This window comes from Tupaia chinensis, unplaced genomic scaffold, assembly GCF_000334495.1.
Source record: "Tupaia chinensis unplaced genomic scaffold, TupChi_1.0 Scaffold000216_1, whole genome shotgun sequence".
Taxonomy (NCBI): Eukaryota; Metazoa; Chordata; class Mammalia; order Scandentia; family Tupaiidae; genus Tupaia; species Tupaia belangeri.
In genome coordinates, this window is record NW_006159691.1 from 1,496,559 (window position 1) to 1,502,877 (window position 6,319).

The window sequence follows — 6,319 nt, forward strand, 5'->3', positions numbered from 1 at the left end:
ATTCTCCTCTCGGGATCTTGGGCACGCACGCCCACGCGCCCGGCGTGAGTTTAAGCCACTGACTGGGTCCGGGACTCAAACCGCGGTCGACTACGTGGGAGTCCAGTGACATAGCCATTACGCTAACTGCTGGTCCCAAGCAGCTTCCTTCTTAATATGGAACAGGAATATTTAGATCTCACCCATCCAAACACACACTTCTGCTTTTCCTGAAGTCCATTTATAATTGCCTCATTTGGTGATTTGAGAAGTTGACTGTATATGTGTATATATATATATATATATATATAAAATTCCCTTTTAAGGAGAATTAGATGTAACTGATAGAGCTGAGAATATCCTCTTATACATTAATTTATCAGTTTCAGTATTTTTTTTTCTTTTTTTAAACTGTGCAAGGGCATGTGCTCTCCAGACATAGACAGAGAGACAGGAAGGGGAAGGTAGGGAAGCACCCCCTAGTGGGGCACGGTCTTGCTGCTATCCTTTCTCCTCTATTTTTCCACCTTGTCAGGATTTGGGGCACACAGGCACCTTGTGGTTTTTCAAGCCACCAGGATTGGGATTCAAAGTGCAGTTGGCTACGTGGCATCCAGAGCCCTTAACCACTAGGCAACCGGGCTGTCCTGTCTGGTTTTTGTTTTCAATTGTTCTTTCTCCCATTCTTCCTGGAGCCTTTCATCCTCCTGCTATCACTTGGACAGCTGTCCAGGTGTCAACCTGACCCTTCCTTTCTATCACTCTGGAAATCCTGTCTCCTTGTTAGGTATCCTGCTCTGGGAGCCTATGTTTTTCTCTTTTATGTATTTATTGAGAGAGAGAAAGAGAAAGACGTAGGCATCCCTGACAGGGTCCTGTCGTGCTGCAGTCCTCTTCCTGGCCTTCCAGCAAGTCAGGCTCATGGGTGCACCACTGTTTACCCATTCGTCTGTTGCTGGCCACTGGGTTGCCCCCGCCTTTCTAAAGCAAAAACCCTTACAATGAACACTGGTGTACAAGTATCCAGTTTTAAATCTTTCAGGTATACACCTAGGTGTGAAATTACTGGCTCACATGGTAATTCTATGCTTAGTAGCTTTTTGAGGAATAGCCAAACTATTTTCTACAACAGCTGCTCCTGTTTACATTCCTACCAGTAATGTATAAGGGTTCCAGTTTCTCCACATCCTGCCAATACTATATTTTTCATTTTCTTGATTATAGCCATTCTAATGGCTATAAAGTACTAGTAGAATCTCATTGTGGTTTTAATTTGCATTTCCCCGAGCACCTGATGATGCTGAACATCTTTTTGTGTGCTTATTGCCCACATGTATATCTTTCTTGGAGAAATGTCCGTTCAAGCCCTTTGCCCCCTTTTTAAAATTAATTTTATTTATTTAATTTGATCAGAGATAGAGAGGGAAGGCGAGAAAGCAAGCTGCCAGGTCTGGGACTTGAACCATGGTCAGCCATGTGGGAGTCTAGTACCTTAACAGCTATACCACCTGCCAGTCCTTCTTTGCCCATTTTTTAAAAAGCTTTTTAAATTTTTATTTCTTTCATGAAATACAGAATGAACAACAAGTACTTTCAATAGGATCTCATGTTAACCTTCCCAGTCAGCTAGGATTATGGATACATTTTCAGGTTGAGTAGGGAACCTCACCTGCAATCTTCCATGTAGATCCATTATCACTTAGTGCATGATACTGCACCATTGGACTGTCGCTCTTGCCCATTTCTAAATTGTTTTTTTTTGTTGTTGTTGTTATTTTGTTTTAGGAGTTCTTTATATATTCTGTATATTAAACCCTTACAAGATATTATTTGCAAATATTTTCTCCATTCTGTAGGTGCTTTTTACTTTCTTGATAATGCCCTTTGTTGTAGAAAAGTTTTTAATTTTGATTAAGTTTAATGTATCTGTTTTTTTCCTTTGTTGTTTTTGTTATCATAGCTAAAAATCCATTGCCAATTACAAAGCAAAATTTGCCTCTGTTTCCTTATAAAGTTTCCTGAGAGAAAAAGAGAAAGAGAGAGAGAGAGAGAGACATCCCCAACTAGTTCTTCCTATCATGATTCACTCCCATCCTCAGCCATAGATAAATGTACCTGGCATGTACAGAGTCCTCAGGACATGAATCTAGAACCTTTCCAAATGGTGAAGTACACATCCAACCTCATTCTTTTGCATGTTGAAACCCAGATATCCCTGTCCCATTGAAGAGACTGACTGTCTCCATTGAATGGACTTAGTGTTCTTAAAAAAAATCAATTAGTAATAGATGTATAGGTTTATTTCTGGACTCTCAGTTCTGTTCCATTGGTCTATATATCTGACCCTATGTCAGTACCACATTGTTTTGATTATTGTAGCTTTGTAGTAAGTTTTAAAATCGGAAATGGTGAGTCCTCCAACTTTATTTTTTTTTAGAGAGGTTTTTGCTATAAGGTGTGTATGCTCGCCAAAGAGACAGTGAGAGAGAGAGAGACAGAAGGTAAAATATCATCTCCCCAGGGGGGATGGCCATGGTGCAATCCCTTCTCCTCCATTCTCCGCTCAGGATTTTGGGCATGTGTGCATGCATGCACATGCACCTTGTGTGAGTTTTAAGCTGTTGGGTCTGGGACTGGAACCACGGTTGACTATGTGGGAGTCCAGTGATGTAGCCGTTATGTCCTCTGCTGGTCCCCAACTTTACTTTTTTTTTTTTTTTTTTTTTGAGAGCTACAGGGTACATGCACTTGCTGAAGAGACAGAGAGACAGAAAGTGAGAAATCACCCCCCACAGGCAAATGGCCATGCTGCAATCCCTTCTCCTCCATTCTCCTCTTGGGATCTTGGGCATGCACACCATATGCTCCCAGTGTGAGTTTTAGGCCACCAGTCTGAGACTCAAACCACATTGACTATTGGGAGTCTTTGGAAAAAACATGGTGACCTTTAGACATATACAGACACAGGGTTCCTTGCTTCATTTGCATAGCAATGAAAGTATTAACATATGAATATGCTAACTGCTGATACAGCAAAGCAGTATCTGTTTAAGGAAGCCACATGTGTTATTCAGATTTTGCCCCAAAAAGATCAGAAGAAACCAAGTGGCACCAGTCATTTTCCCATCATTAGTCAATTAATATCTGAAAACAAGTGGGTTTGCATTCCATTTACTCTTCCCCCATTTTCTGTCCTTTAAAATAATAAACCTGAAACTGGTCTGAGGTCAAGGCTTTCTCCATTAGAGAAGTTGGGCTCACCCAATCCTTGCTTTTCTATACTTGGATGTCTTTGTGTGTTTGTTTTTATGTTTATTTCTAATCCACAGAGCCCCACCCCACCCCCATCAGCAAAATGTGTTCTGTTTGCAGGTCCCAGCAGAAGTCCAACAATGTAACCATTACGCCATCTGCTGGTCCCTAAATTGACCATTTTTATAATTATAAATTACACAGTAAAGTGGCTTTTAGTACATTTGAAGGGTACAATCATTACCATGTAATTTCAGAACACTTCTTCACTCCAAAAAGAAACCCTGTAAATCTGTTAGCCAACATCTCGTTTTGCTCCCTCTTTGCCTCTACCTTTCCTTAGAATTCATGCACTATTTTAGTCTGTTGTTTGTTGCTAAGAACAGAGATACCTGAATCTGAATGATTTCTAGAGTAGAGGTTTACTTAGCTCATGGCTTTAGAGGGCTATGGCCTAGGGGCTGCATCCAGTGAAGGTTTTCTTTCTGATGGATAAAGTGGTATGTCCTCATATCACTCAGCAAGACAGAACAAGCATGTCTCCATGTTGATGTCTCTTTCGAGTGTGACCTCATTCCCTTCTTAATTCGGTCGTAGTGGCCCCACCCTGATGATCTTATCTTATCCAAATCACCTCCTCGAAGTCCCACCTCTTATTTTTTTTAAGAATTTATTTTATTTATTTATATTCCCCCTCCAGGAGAGAGAGAAACAGAGAGAAAGTGAGAAAGCAAGCTGCCAGGTCTGGAACTCAAATTGTATTTAGCCATGTGAGAAGTCCAGTGCCTCAACCACCACACCACCTGCTGGCCTCAGTGACACCTCTTAATACCACAGTCAGATTATGTTTCTGCTCTGTTAATACCTTTACAGTAACCAAATTCCAGTGCATGCATTTTTAGGGGACACATTCAAACCATAGCTTTGCTCTACTGTCTCATTTTGGGCATTGCTTCTGAGAAGTCCAATGTTACCACAATCCATATTCTTTGTTTGAGACCTGTTTTATTTTCTCTGAAGGCTTTTTTTTTTTTGAGAGGTTTTTAGTTATAGGGCATGTGAGTATGCCAGAAAGACAGAGAGAGACATTGAGACGGAAAGCGAGAAATCACCCCCTAGGGGGCTGGCCACTCTGCAATCCCTTCTCCTCCATTCTCCTCTTGGGATCTTGGGCATGCACGCACACGTGCCTGGCATGAGTTTAAGCCACCGGATCCGAGACTCAAACCACGGTCGACTACATGGGAGTCCAGCGACATAGCCATTATGCTAACTGCTGGTCCCCTGAAGACTCTTTTTAAAAATTATTTTATTTTATTTTTATTTTTTTAGTTTGAGCAGAGACAGAGAAAAAAGAGAGAGGGAAAGTGAAACGGCAAGCCACCACGTCCAGGACTCGAACCATGGTCAGCCATATGGTTTTTTGTGCCATAGAACATGTGAACAGAGACAGAAGGAAAGTGAGAAATCACTTCTAGAGGGAATGGTCACACCACAATCCCTTCTCCATTCTCCTCTCAGGATTCTGGGCACACATGCACACATGACCAGCGTGATTTTCAAGCTACAAGATCCAAAACTTGAACCATGTCTGGCCATATGGGAATTGAGCACCTTAACCTCCACACACTACCTGTCTGCCCCCTCTGAAGGATTTTACAATCGTTTTTTTTGTTCTCATTATCCTGACATTTCATAATGATATTGCTTGGTGCCATTCCTTTTATTGCCATTGTCCTGAGCATTCAGTGTGACCTCTCAATTTGGAGATCAGTGTCTTTCAAGTTTGAAATTTCCTGTAAATTTGCTTTCGATTGATATAATTTTTTTTTTTATTCTATTGAACTTACTACAGGTTGTATACTAGATCTCCACCCAGTGCTCAGATTTAAATTTTGTTTCCCATTTCTCATCTGTCTTTAACTTCTCTTACTCTACTTTATGGGCAATATCCTCAATTTTTTAAAAATTCAGGTCAGTATTTATTTATTTTGATTTTAACCAGAGGGCACGTGCACTCACCATGGAGGGGAGAGACAGAGAAATACAGAGAGAGGGAAAGTAAGAAATCACTCCCCATGGGCATGGCCATACTGTAATCCCTTCTCCTCCGTTCTCCTCTTGGGATTTTAGGCATGTACACACATATGGGCCTGGCTCAGTTTTCAAGCTGCCAGGTCCAGGACTCGAACTGCAGTTGGCCATCTGGGGTTCCAGCACCTTAACCATCATGCCACCTGCTAGCCCCACAATGTCATCAACTTTATTTTTTGACATTTATGCTGAATTTTTATCTCTGAATCACATATTTTTAATTTCCAGAGGCCTTTCTTGGTTATAGAATCTTTTAAACTTCAATAAAAACTTGCATCTTAAATGGAAAAAAGAAAAATGGAAAGAGAAAGAGAGACAAAGCACCCCTACCCCCCATAAGGACTGGTCACACACAATCCTTCTTCCTCCATGCTTCCTTCCTGTTAGGATTCTGGGCATGCATGCAGACACACTCAGAATGCCACTGGGCCAGGATCTGAACCATGGTCAGCCATGTGGGATCTGGTCCCCTTAACCACTTGGCTATAAGGTTGGCCCTGAATGACATTTTAAATTTTCCAAGGCCCTTTCTTGACTGTCAGTGCTTCTTCTCCTTTCAGTGTAGCCGTGGCTGGTAGAAGAGTAGCTTCTGCAAGTGGAAGGGTCCACCCTTCTGCTATAAAAGGAAAGAGGGAGGATGTCTGTGGGTGGGAAGGGACATGTAGCTGCAGTGGCGGGAGGGTGGCATTCCTTCAGATGACTTCTACTTTCTCTGTGGCACACATGGTGAAGATGAGTATTGAGCAATGGAAAGGGTAATGGGATGAGGTTTGAGGAGCATGTAAAGGAAAGTCAAAGCTAAACTCCTCGAAGCCCCCAGCATCTCCTGGATAGCCCTGAGGGTTCAGTTCACAGTGAAACTGGAGACCATCAGTCTCCCAGGCACGGATCTGCTCAGTTGGGTAAGTTCCTGGTCTAGGCAAGGAGAAGGTGGTTCTTGAACAGCTCCATGGTTGGTGTTCCAGGCAAGTGGTCCAGAAAAACAGCAGGCAGA